Source organism: Triturus cristatus, chromosome 4_2, assembly GCF_964204655.1.
Source record: "Triturus cristatus chromosome 4_2, aTriCri1.1, whole genome shotgun sequence".
NCBI lineage: Eukaryota > Metazoa > Chordata > Amphibia > Caudata > Salamandridae > Triturus > Triturus cristatus.
The window spans coordinates 956466999-956480675 of NC_140586.1; the positions used below are offsets into that span (position 1 = coordinate 956466999).

The 13677-nt window shown below is 54.8% G+C and overlaps 1 protein-coding gene across 2 annotated transcripts in view; it reads left to right on the forward strand.

Annotated features, from left to right (window-relative positions):
• Positions 1-7671: 7671 nt before the first annotated feature.
• LOC146839099 (uncharacterized) overlaps positions 7672-13677 on the forward strand; it is a 39495-nt gene continuing 33489 nt past the window's right edge. For both annotated transcript variants that reach the window (XM_085603121.1, XM_085603122.1), the window contains exon 1: positions 7672-7908. The gene's annotated coding sequence lies outside the window, so the exon portion shown is untranslated. The remainder of the gene's footprint in view (positions 7909-13677) is intronic.

A 13677-nucleotide genomic window follows, 5' to 3' on the forward strand; every position in this document is an offset into this window, starting at 1 on the left:
GGGAAAGAAGTCTGGCCATGTTTGAGAGTCGAATGTCCCTGTCCAATCCTGAATAGAAATGTCACCCCCACTCCAGAAATCCACACGAAGATGACCATCTTTCCGGCTATGTTTATAAATGACCTTAGGAGGAGATAGCCCATTCCTGGGTGTGGTGGACCTGCTCACCTACATCCTCCATACAGAAGAAACCAAGGTTTCAGGTAACATCATGTCCCCGACCACAGTATCTGGATGGGTCCAAAGTGCCTGAAGGGGAACACAAACTGTGCGCTTACAATGGAAAGACATCAGACCCTATTAACTAAAATAGACCAGAAGTGGGGGGACCTATCCCCATCAAAAGCCACAGCCGTGGCTCAGGAGTGCCTCTCTCGGGACCCATTTAATTGGGAGAACTTGTGGCAACTCTTGGTTCTCTCACTAGGGAACAGCCACAAACAAACATTTTTGGTGGAAAGGTATTCATATAGAGGAAGCAAGGGCGGCTCCTTCGGCCTCTTCAGACACCAGTGCCACCAGAGTGGGCAAGGTTCTAGACACAACAATGACTCAGAAGACACAATGCAGGCAGAGCTGAACCGTCTTCCCTTGTAGAAGGAACAACTGGGACAGAGGAAGGAAAGACCACTTCATCTGAGCAGTGAAGGCCCCAGGAGGTTTCTCTGGTAAGGATTATTCAACTCATTGCTTTAATGCACTCTAGAATCAAATACTACACAAAAAATACGGGCAAAGTGTGATTTTGTGTTATCGGTGCTGAGGTCGGTGGTACCTCTAGCAGTTTCTTTTTATCAGATTCCTCTTCTGATCTAGGTGGATTCCTCCAGGGTCCAAGTAATAGAGCCAATAAGCTCAGATGCTATTCACCCCCCTTTTATAGTTAGTGGAATCAGGCAGGCATCCGCCTTAGTTTCCGCACGTCCTCTCTCCCACGTCTCAAAGAGCTTGCACACCAATCCCCCCACAGGGCCTCTTCTCTGGCTGCAGGAGCGGTGTGTCTTCAGCAAGGTTGTGTCTTCCCACAGCTGCAGGCGGTGTTTTTCACAGGCACAGACGGTGCCCTGGAGTGGATCCCACATGGAGCAGTTGGGCAGGGTCTCTGGGATTGGTGAGGCCCGCTTGGGACAGTCTCATTCTGTTGGAGTGCTGATGGACACGCTGCTCTCAGTTGATGGTGTGCAACGCACAGGCCGCTCTCAGTTGGACAGCATGGCCACCCATGGGCCTCCATTTCTTCGGCAATGCAGCTCAGTTGAAGTTTTGGTTTCTTTTGCATGGTGGCTAAGGTCAAGCTGATTCTTCTATCATAGCAACTATGATGAAGCTGAGGTTTCTTATGGGTACAGCATCCTGGAGCAGCACACTGCTCTTCTGCTTCGATGGCCTTCCAGGCCAGGCCAGCTTCAGACAGCTCCGCGACCAGACTTTGGCGATCTTCGGGTCGCTTTTCTCACAGTTCCTGCCAGGAACCATGGATGGAGATTTGTAACCTGTAGATACCAGGGTACACAGACTGCTCTCCGTCAGCACTGGGGTCACACTCCTCTGATTGCTCCTCCCAGACAGTCACTCCTCCTGCAGGCGTGGAAGGATCCTTCCATCTCTTAGCAGGTCAACTGGCTCTGAGATGCTTCAGATCCAATAAACCGCGTCATCAGCAAGGGGTAGACTCTGCCCCTTTCAGCCGAGGTTGTGATCTGCATCCAGTGAGATGCCTGCACTGGCTCTGCCCCTCCCGACCCAGACTTAGACTGTGATCTGCCTCTGGGGAGATGCCTGTGCAGCTCTGCCCCTCGGGTCTGATCTGCTGCTGGGGAGAAGCTTGTGCTGACTCTGCCCCTCTCGACCCGTAGCTCTAATCTGCTTTCGCGGGAGATGGCTGTGTTGACTCTGCCCCTTGGTTCGGCCCCCCACTCCCCAGGGGGTGGGGGATAGTGGCTGGACCGGTGTCCTCAGTGGAGGTCACCCCCAGGGAGCAGAGCCGGAACGCCAATGTACGGGATTGGGTAGAGATAAGGGAAGGGAGATAAGGAAGGAGCTGGACCACCAGATAATAGTTGCTGGGCCAGCTCAGATGTAAATCTAGGGTTAGGAATTTGTTAGGGAGGCAGGGGTATTTAAAGGGAGGGCACCGGGCACAAGGCCCTCTTTCTCCTGGGAATTTTGTTAGGAGAAGACGAGGAGAAGAGAGGTGTTGCTGCATTGTGTGAGGCTAGGGGAGCCATGGGCTTTGGGAGGGATGGTGTGCAAGGCGGGAAGGTTTGGTGCCTGTTGGCAGTGCATGGCGCTGGGTGGGGGGGTGGGCTCCGCGGCGACACCTTCAGGTCGGCCCTGGGGGCATGGGGGCTTTGTCTGCCACGGGAGTTGCGGGGAATCGGTGGGGTTGATGGCAGGGGCAGCCCAGTTGTGGTTCACGCAGGCCAGGGCAGACCTACAGGAGGGTCGGCCGTCCGTCATGCTGGTGGAGCACGAGCACGGTGGCGCCTTGAGGTGGGAGGCACAGATGAGGCACGGGCGGCTTGCAGTAGAGCAGTGGTATATAGGGTGCCGGCGTGATTCAGCTGAGGCGGGGTGGGGGGTTTTGTTACCCCAGCCGTTGTTTGCTGCGTCTTTGACCCGGGATACAAGTGGCGAGGCACGGTGGGAGGCTCTAAAGGAAGAGGTGCAGGGGAGGTGGGTTTGCGTGGATGGTTGGGGAGCTGGCGGTCGCCGGGGGGGGGGTGTGTGGGCCGTGTCTCCGACCCGAGGGACGGGGGTTGTTTGCGCAGGGGTGCAGAGTGGATGGTCACCTTCCTATGGGGAGGGCATGAGGTGTGGCGGGGGGAGCTGGGATGGTGGGGGAGGTGAGTGTGGGAGAAGAATGCAGTCCCTGCCCCCTCCCTGTTCGTCCGGTGGCTTCAGAAAAATAAATGAATTGAGGGTTTAAAAGGATGTTGCAAAGACAATTATTGGTGAATTTCTGCGCTAGGTTGTGCCGCTATCTTGTGGTGTTGGTGGGGATGCCCTGGGTGGCTCCCGGGAGGCCGTGTGCTGGCCAAGGTTTCAGGATGTCCACTGTGATTGGATGGGCATGCAGTCAGTTGGGGTGAGACGGGCGCTCGGGGTGGGCATAATTGGGAATTGGGGTGTGTAGTTGTCTTTGCCGGCCGGGCATGTGCGAGTGCTGGGAGATGGCGGTTTGGGGCGATATTCAGAGACGATTGAGGTGGTTGCTGGGCTCTGCCCATTAGCGCGGCAGAACAGCGCTGACGACTCTCACTGATCCTTACAGGGCTCTCGGGGGGGACGGGGTCCGGGTGCATTTGGGCGATGGAGGGGTGGCGGATGGCCCAGAGTGCCTGGCTCTGATCTGCTTGGGGGGAGATGTTAATGCTGTCTCTGCCCCTCTTGACCTGCGGTTCTGATCTGCTTCCAGGGAGATGCCTGTGCTGCTCTGCCCCTCGGGTCTGATCTGCCGATGGAGAGAAGCTTGTGCTGACTCTGCCCCTTTCGACCCACGGTTCTGATCTGCTTCCAGGGGAGATGCATGTGCTGCTCTGCCCCTCAGGTCTGATCTGCCGCTAGAGAGAAGCTTGTGCTGACTCTGCCCCTTTCGACCCACGGTTCTGATCTGCTTCCAGGGGAGATCCTTGTGCTGCTCTGCCCCTCGGGTCTGATCTGCCTCTGGGGAGATGGTTTTGCTATCTCTGCCCCTCTCGACCCGCGGTTCTGATCTGCTTCCAGGGGACATGCCTGTGCTGCTCTGATCTGCCTCTGGGGAGATGCCTGTGCTGGCTCTGCCCCTGGGGTCTGATCTGCCTCTGGAGAGATGCTTGTGCTGTCTCTGCCCCTCTCGACCCACGGTTCTGACCTGCTTCCAGGGGAGATGCCTGTGCTGCTCTGCCCCTCGGGTCTGATCTGCCGATGGAGAGAAGCTTGTGCTGACTCTGCCCCTTTCGACCCACGGTTCTGATCTGCTTCCAGGGGAGATGCATGTGCTGCTCTGCCCCTTGGGTCTGATCTGCCGCTAGAGAGAAGCTTGTGCTGACTCTGCCCCTTTCGACCCACGGTTCTGATCGGCTTCCAGGGGAGATGCTTGTGCTGCTCTGCCCCTCGGGTCTGATCTGCCTCAGGGGAGATGCTTTTGCTATCTCTGCCCCTCTCGACCCGCGGTTCTGATCTGCTTCCAGGGGACATGCCTGTGCTGCTCTGCCCCTCGGGTCTGATCTGCCTCTGGGGGGATGCCTGTGCTGGCTCTGCCCCTGGGGTCTGATCTGCCTCTGGAGAGATGCTTGTGCTGTCTCTGCCCCTCTCGACCCACGGTTCTGACCTGCTTCCAGGGGAGATGGCTGTGCTGCTCTGCCCCTCAGGTCTGATCTGCCGCTGGAGAGAAGCTTGTGCTGACTCTGCCCCTTTCGACCCACGCTTCTGATCTGCTTTCAGGGGAGATGCCTGTGCTGCTCTGCCCCTCGGGTCTGATCTGCCGATGGAGAGAAGCTTGTGCTGACTCTGCCCCTTTCGACCCACGGTTCTGATCTGCTTCCAGGGGAGATGCATGTGCTGCTCTGCCCCTCAGGTCTGATCTGCCGCTAGAGAGAAGCTTGTGCTGACTCTGCCCCTTTCGACCCACGGTTCTGATCTGCTTCCAGGGGAGATCCTTGTGCTGCTCTGCCCCTCGGGTCTGATCTGCCTCTGGGGAGATGCTTTTGCTATCTCTGCCCCTCTCGACCCGCGGTTCTGATCTGCTTCCAGGGGACATGCCTGTGCTGCTCTGATCTGCCTCTGGGGAGATGCCTGTGCTGGCTCTGCCCCTGGGGTCTGATCTGCCTCTGGAGAGATGCTTGTGCTGTCTCTGCCCCTCTCGACCCACGGTTCTGACCTGCTTCCAGGGGAGATGCCTGTGCTGCTCTGCCCCTCGGGTCTGATCTGCCGATGGAGAGAAGCTTGTGCTGACTCTGCCCCTTTCGACCCACGGTTCTGATCTGCTTCCAGGGGAGATGCATGTGCTGCTCTGCCCCTTGGGTCTGATCTGCCGCTAGAGAGAAGCTTGTGCTGACTCTGCCCCTTTCGACCCACGGTTCTGATCGGCTTCCAGGGGAGATGCTTGTGCTGCTCTGCCCCTCGGGTCTGATCTGCCTCAGGGGAGATGCTTTTGCTATCTCTGCCCCTCTAGACCCGCGGTTCTGATCTGCTTCCAGGGGACATGCCTGTGCTGCTCTGCCCCTCGGGTCTGATCTGCCTCTGGGGGGATGCCTGTGCTGGCTCTGCCCCTGGGGTCTGATCTGCCTCTGGAGAGATGCTTGTGCTGTCTCTGCCCCTCTCGACCCACGGTTCTGACCTGCTTCCAGGGGAGATGGCTGTGCTGCTCTGCCCCTCAGGTCTGATCTGCCGCTGGAGAGAAGCTTGTGCTGACTCTGCCCCTTTCGACCCACGCTTCTGATCTGCTTTCAGGGGAGATGCCTGTGCTGCTCTGCCCCTCGGGTCTGATCTGCTGCTGGAGAGAACCTTGTGCTGACTCTGCCCCTTTCAACCCACGGTTCTGATCTGCTTCCAGGGGAGATGCCTGTGCTGCTCTGCCCCTCGGGTCTGATCTGCCTCTGGGGAGATGCTTGTGCTGTCTCTGCCCCTCTCGACCCGCGGTTCTGATCTGCTTCCAGGGGACATGACTGTGTTGCTCTGCCCCTCGGGTCTGATCTGCCTCTGGGGAGATGCCTGCACTGGCTCTGCCCCTCAGGTGTGATCTGTCTCTGGGGAGATGCTTGTGCTGTCTCTGCCCATCTCGACCCACGGTTCTGATCTGCTTCCAGGGGAGATGTCTGTACTGCTCTGCCCCTCGGGTCTGATCTGCCTCTAGGGAGATGCTTGTGCTGTCTCTGCCCCTCTCGAACCACGGTTCTGATCTGCTTCCAGGGGAGATGCCTGTGCTGCTCCACCCATCGGGTCTGATCTGCCTCTGGGGAGAAGCTTGTGCTGACTGTGCCCCTCTCGACGCCCAGCTCTGATCTGCTTTCGTGGGAGATGCCTGTGCTGCTCTGCCCCTCGGGTCTGATCTGCCTCTGGGGAGATGCTTGTGCTGTCTCTGCCCCTCTCGACCCGCGGCTCTGATCTGCTTCCAGGGGACATGACTGTGTTGCTCTGCCCCTCGGGTCTGATCTGCCTCTGGGGAGATGCCTGTGCTGGCTCTGCCCCTCGGGTCTGATCTGCTGCTGGAGAGAAGCTTGTGCTGACTCTGCCCCTCTCCACCCGCGGTGCTGATCTGCCTCTGGGGAGATGCTTGTGCTGTCTCTGCCCCTCTCGACCCGCAGTGCTGATCTGCTTCCAGGAGAGATGCCTGTGCTGCTCTGCCCTTCGGGTCTGATCTGCCTCTGGGGAGATGCTTGTGCTGTCTCTGCCTCTCTCGACCCGCGGTTCTGATCTGCCTCCAGGGGACATGCCTGTGCTGCTCTGCCCCTCGGGTGTGATCTGCCGCTCGAGAGAAGCTTGTGCTGTCTCTGCCCCTCTCGACCGGCGGTGCTGATCTGCTTCCAGGGGACATGACTGTGTTGCTCTGCCCCTTGGGTTTGATCTGCCTCTGGGGAGATGCCTGCGCTGGCTCTGCCCCTCAAGTGTGATCTGTCTCTGGGGAGATGCTTGTGCTGTCTCTGCCCCTCTCGACCCACGGTTCTGATCTGCTTCCAGGTGAGATGCCTGTGCTGCTCCGCCCATCAGGTCTGATCTGCCTCTGGGGAGAAGCTTGTGCTGACTGTGCCCCTCTCGACGCCCAGCTCTGATCTGCTTTCGTGGGAGATGCCTGTGCTGCTCTGCCCCTCGGGTCTGATCTGCCTCTGGGGAGATGCTTGAGCTGTCTCTTCCCCTCTCGACCCGCGGCTCTGATCTGCTTCCAGGGGAGATGCCTGTGCTGCTCTGCCCCTCGGGTCTGATCTGCCTCTGGGCAGATGCTTGTGCTTTCTCTGCCCCTGTCGACCCGCAGCTCTGATCTGCTTTCTTGGGAGATGCTTGTGTTGACTCTGCCCGCTCCATCCTTGCAATGATCTGCTTCCTTGGGAGATGCTTGTGCTGACTCTGCCCCTCTCGACCCGCAGGTCTGATCCGTTTCTGTGGAGATGCCTGTGCTGACTCTGCCCGCTCCATCCATGCAATGATCTGCCTTCATGGGAGATGCTTGTGCTGTGTCTGCCCCTCTCGACCCGCAGCTCTGATCTGCTTCCGTGGGAGATGCTTGTGCTGACTCTGCCCCTCTCGACCCGCAGCTCTGATCTGCTTCCGTGGGAGAAGCTTGTGCTGTCTCTGCCCCTCTCGACCCGCAGGTCTGACCTGCTTTCGTGGGAGATGCCTGTGTTGACTGCCCGCTCCATCCATGCAATGATCTGCTTCCATTGGAGATGCTTGTGCTGTCTCTGCCCCTCTCGACCCGCAGCTCTGATCTGCTTTCAGGGGAGATGCTTGTGCTGGCTCTGACCCTCTCGACCCGCAGCTCTGATCTGCTTTCAGGGGAGATGCTTGTGCTGGCTCTGCCCCTCTCGACCCGCAGCTCTGATCTGCTTTCAGGGGAGATGCTTGTGCTGGCTCTGCCCCTCTCGACCCGCAGCTCTGATCTGCTTTCAGGGGAGATGCTTGTGCTGGCTCTGACCCTCTGCACCTAGGCTGTGTACTGCTTCCGGGGAGATGCCGGTGCTGGTTCTGATCTGCTTCCGGGAGCCGGCCACCATTGTTGGCCGCTGCTGCTGCTGTCTTCCTCTGGGCACCGTCGTTCCGTGTCCCTCCCTGGAGCTCTCCCTTGGAAGCAGCAAGGAGTCCGGTCTGCAGGTGAACCGACTGGCGCCCCCCCTGCTTCCCATGCGCCGGAGGCTGCAGCCTCCCCTGCCAGCAGCCGCTCTGAGCGGCGCCATCCGGCGGCAGATGCTGGTACTTACGGTGGACCATGGTGTAAGTATCGTGCGGTACTGCCGTCTAGTCAGGGCCACTGGAATTATGTGGCAGGATGCACCATATAATGGATCAAAGTTGATTAAATTAGGTGGAAAGAAAAGTCAATTGAGGTGACCTCATGCAACACCTTGTTCTGATAGTATGACGTCATTATTCTGTCATTTTTGCTCATGGTAATACCGCATGGGTTCACAGAATATGGTACACGACCATCTCTGCTCTTATGTGCTTAAGCTAAGAGAGAGACAGTAGTCTACATAGTGCACCCCTCCAGGGCACAGGACAAGAACCTTACTCATGTCAAGGGACGGACTAAGCCTCTGTCAACACGCTAGATTAGCATGACACTAGGGCCAGAATCCATAACTAGGACACCAGACAAACACAGTGGGCACTTAGGGCACAGAAAGATTGTACACCCTGCAGTAGACATTCCTGTGCCCACATCCACGTTTTGTAGTTAGTTTTGCTTATTCATATTTGCATTTCAGCTTTGAATTTCTAACATGCAACTTAGCTCCTTTTTGACTTGCTCATATATATTGATTTGCATTATGTAGCGATTCTGAGTTGCATGCTGTGGCCCAGTATTCCTAGTACAAGCCATGTAAAATACAAGATATAAATAAATGAAGTATTTAATGAATGCTTTACTATTTCGAGCCAATAGAGCAGGTACCGCCATGCCCCCTCTCCTCTAGATGTGGTCGCCAGCCGTTGCGGCCGCCTCCTGCTTGCCCATTCCGCCATGCCCCCTCTACTCTAGATGTGGTCGCCAGCCGTTGCGGCCGCCTCCTGCTTGCCCATTCTCCCTTCTATTTTGGTTGCCATTTAGATTGTGCCTGCTTTGTATTGTGCGCCCCCGCTATTCAGACTTTCTTTTCTGTAACTAGGGAGATCTTTGCTCATCCTTCCTTTGCGCCACTTTTTCCAGTCTCACTGCTCCCCTCCCATCCCAGTACCTACTTAATGGAGGTCGCTCCGTGGCCCCAGTGAGCAGGTCCCACCAGGCTCCCTCTATTCTAGGTGCGGTCATCAGCCATTGCGGCCGCCTCCTGCCCTCGCCTGCTTGCCCGTTCTCCTTTCTATTTTGGTTGCCGTTTAAGTTTGTGCCTGCTTTGTATTGTATTGTATTGTACGCCCCCGCTAGTCCGCTTTCCTTTTCTATAACAAGGTAAATCCTTGCACTTCCAGCTGCCCGCCTCCTGCTTACCAGCACCCTTCCCACCCCATGACCTACTTAATGAAGATCGCTGCCGCCTGCACCACTGGCGCACGGAAGAAAAGCCTTCTGTGCCCGTTCATGCCTGGGCCTCGCCCATCACCAGGACCCCTGGTCCCCAAGCTCCCTCTTATACACTGCCAGGACCTGAATGCTGGACCCCGGGAGAACCGACGACTGCAGCTCCACATCACCCAGAACACCAGAAGGACCCCTCACCTGCCAAAACTGAAGCTTCACCTGCAACATGCTCAACCCAGCGATGCGCAGCACACGGACACCCAACTTGAGCAGTCAGATTCCCTACACCCGACCCTGAGCTCAACTGCATCCTCCTCAACGTCCCATCCCTTGGTAAGCTCACCATGGAAATCTGGGACACCATTACCACCCTCACCCCAACACCGCAATCGCCATGGCGGATGTGGAGGAGGCATTTCCATCATCCACAAGGAACACCTGAATTTTTACATCACAACCGACTCGAGGACCACCTTCATAGGGACCCTTGCCTACAGACCCCGGGGCTCCTGCCCTAGCTACTGCAAGGCCTTCACTGACTTCATAGCCCCCACTCATCATTGACTCCAAACACTACATCTTCCTGGGAGACCTGGATTTCCATCTAGAGGACCCCGAGGACACCAACTCCACCACACTGCTGGGAAACCTGGGCAACCTCTGGCTCTCTCAGCTAGTCTCAATCCCCATGCACACTGCCAGACACACCCTAAACCTGATCTTCTACTCCAGCAACAGAGTCAAATTCTCCCACACCTCCAAACTCACTTCGACCAGCAGCAGAGCACTGTAGAGATGCTGCCGATCCAGCAGGAACCCCCTAAACCACAACATTTTCAGATCAGCCCTTAGCAACTACCACCACCAACTGAAGCCATGAAAACCAGCCTCACCAACCACACCAAAGAGCTCTTCTCCATCATCCGGGAATTCTCCCACCCATCAGCCACAGAGAATGCCATTGCAGGGCTCGACAAATCTTAAAAAGCTTACTTGACCTGCAGGTCTAGTGACTAGAATTTTCTACTCGACCGAACATCAATGCACTTGACCCACAAATTGGTTGCATACAAATTTTCTTTAAAACATTAGCAGCGCCGTTGATCTATGACCATTAAGACATGACCGAATTTTTTAGCCTCATTACTATTCTCACTGAAATGTTTTTAAAGTTAGGCGCACGGCCTTGGATAAACACTCTCAGCAGTACTCGGGTACACTACTGTACATTAAACATACTAGAGCGTGGCCCCGGATGAATACTCTTAGCAGTACTCGGGTTCAACGCTGTACCTTAACATACTAGATTACGGCCCCGGCGACTCAACATCCTGTCATTCTGGGCAAATCACTTAATCTCCCCGTGCCTAACAAAAATGAGTGTGTCCTTGTGTACCATAACTGGTGCTCATGTTAAGCACTCCAATACCTTCGGGTCGAGTAAGCGCTATATAAATCTGCAAAAAAAGACATTCTTAGCAGTACTCGGGTACACCGCTGTACCTTAAACATATTAGAGTATGGCCCCAGATAAACACATGCTCAAGGGTCCTGTGATCTCAGTGACAGAGTCACTGTCACTCTATGGTGTGCTGCTTCATAGGCCTGCCTTCAAGACTGGAGGTGAACTTCAGAATTAATTGTGGTGTACAGGCCTTCAAGGTTAACCTACACTTGCCACTGCTAGGGTCCACCTGCTGGTGCTAAGACACCAGGGCTTTAAAGATCTTGTGGGGCTTTCTAAGGTTTATCATGGGAATGTGCTCCCTCAGGGAGAGTGGTCTGGTTGACTGGTCATGAAGACTGAACCTGGTTCCCCAGTTCCAAATTCAGCAGCTCTGACCATAGTGCCACATCCTCTCCTCCACTGAACACCATACTGCCCCATTGAGAGAAACTTGCACTGCACTGACCCGCTATAAACACCTGGATGCGACTCAATTCAAATTACACACTAATTAGGAGCAATATGCTGCCTAAAAAAAAATTAACAACTTCCTAGAAAAAGCAAACACTCAGAGAATGCAATATTAAGTAAAGCATGTGAAATGTAACTAGGAACAACATGGTTACCTTTTTCTTTTTACACTCATTATTCAGAAATTAGTGAGTGCTTTTGCCTGAAAAATTAAGTCCATGACTACAGGGTCCAGAAGGGGCCCGTTCCGTTTCAATGCCCATTGCTTATATCCTTACAAAACGTAAGCAGTGTGGTTTAAAAAGACCACGTTTGTGAATACAGAGCCACAGTATGCATTTTGCTTTCCAATTCACCCATCAAGCAGGTATTTCAGTACCTCCAGGAATAGTGCACTTTCCCACCCAGGAAAAACAATGTTGTTCACAGAGCTAGGAGAAAACGAAAGTAGCGCTTCACTGTCAAACACTGTAAAGTGGCGCTAATGTGTTTAGGGGTGAATAACTCAATCTGGATTATCTGGCCACCTTGCGACCACTCAGTCTTGCTTTAGTTAGTTAGTTTTTTTTTTCATATTTTGAATGTTTTATTTCTCTCCACCCCGAGGCTGCACTTGAAATTGAAAAATGTCGGAAAAAGCCGACGTATCCAGCAAGTGTTTTTCTTTTTTGGATCCATTTCAAAGAGGAGCAAATAAACGAAAGGAGGAAAGAGAAGGTAATACGAGTTTCTTGAAGTCTCGGTTTTACTAATTGAGCATGAGGCGACAGTAAGAGAGGGAAGAGAGAGAGGGAACAAAAAGGGGTGGGGGGCAGCTGCCAGCGGCAGGGGAATTAGACAATGTCTTTGTCTTCTTTGGGCACGAAGGAAAAGACAGAGTCCTTTTCCTTCTCTGCCCGTTTCGCCCGTACTGATATCATTTAGCAGGTTAATGTGTGTAGGTATTCAGCCGGCTGGCTGAGAATGAAGAGCTCACTCGCCAGGCCGGTCAAGTAGGCCTGAAAGAAATTGACTCGCATTTGCGAGCGGGCGAGTACATTTTTCGAGCCCTGCATTCATCCTTCCCAGGCACCCTGCAACTCTCTAGCTGACTCATTCCACCAGAAGATCTCAGACATTTACAGTAACCTCGATCTCCCCCAGTCCACCACCCTCAGCCATCTTCATGTCTACACCAACGCTACCAAAGCCCCCCCAGCTTGCTGACTAAAACCTCTCCACCGAACCTCTCCACCGAAGACACCTGCACCATCACGATGACAATCCCCTCAGGCTCCCCCATGGATCCCTGCCCTCACAACATCTACAACCTAGGGAGAGAAGAAATCAGGTCCCATCTCACTGAAGCCCTCAACTCCTGGAAACACGCAGAAGTCAAGCCCGTCCTGAAGAAGCCTTGAGACGACTCCAGCAAATTCAAAAACTACCGACCCATCTCACTTGTACCCTTCCCCGCCAAAGTCCTGGAGAAAGCCATCAACCTCCAGCTTACCGAATACCTCGAACACAACAACCTTCTTGACGCCTCCCAATCAGAATTCTGGACCAAGCACAACACACAGATAGCCCTGATAGCTGCCACCAATGACATCAGACGCCTCCTCAACCAAGGGGAAACAGCCGCCCTCAACCTCCTCGACCTATCCTCCGCATTCAACACTATCTCCCATCACACCCCCATCACCAGACTTCGCAACCTATGCATCCAACACAATGCTCTCAGCTGGATCGCTCTCTTCCTCTCCGGCCGAAATCAGAGAATCCACCTCCCTCACTTCTCCTCCAACTTCAAGAACATCATCTGAGGGGTCCCCCAGGGCTTCTCCCTCCTCCCCACCCTTTTTTATTGCGTATATGACTCCACTCACCAACATCGCCCGCACCCACAGACCCAACATCATATCCTACTCCTACTACACCCAGTTCATTCTCTTCCTCACAAACTACAACTACACCACCAGCACACCATGTTCGATATAGCAGACTGGATGAGGACCAACTGCTTAAAGCCCAACTCAGACAAGACCGAGGTTCTCACCTTTGGACGCTACCCCTCCCACTGGAACGACTCCTGGTGGCCCCCCTCCACCCTTGGCACAGCAACTTCACCCATGAACCACGCAGGAAGCCTCTGAATCATCCTTGACAGTCAACTAACTCTGAAGAAGCAATTCAACACCGTCTCTGCCTCATGTTTCCCCATCCTCCGCATGCAGTACATGATCTTCTGCTGGATTTCCACCCACACCAGGAAACCAGTGACCCAGGCCCTCGTCACCAGCCACCTCTACTACGGCAACACCCTCTACCAAGGGCACCAGCAAGCAGCTATTCAACCGCCTCCAGAGCAACCAGAACTCCACAGTGAGGCTCATCCTCACCTCTTCAGAAGAACCAGAATCTCACCCCTTTTCAAATCCCTCCACTGGCTCGCAGTACACAAAAGATGCCACTTCAAGCTCCCCACCCTTGCTTACAATGTCCTCCACAACACCAGATCTGAATACCTCAAGCACAGCCTGACATTCCACCAGCCCTCTAGAGGACTCCGCCTCCTGCCCCTGGCCGAAACCCCTTGCATCCGACAGAGCCACTGCGGAGGTCG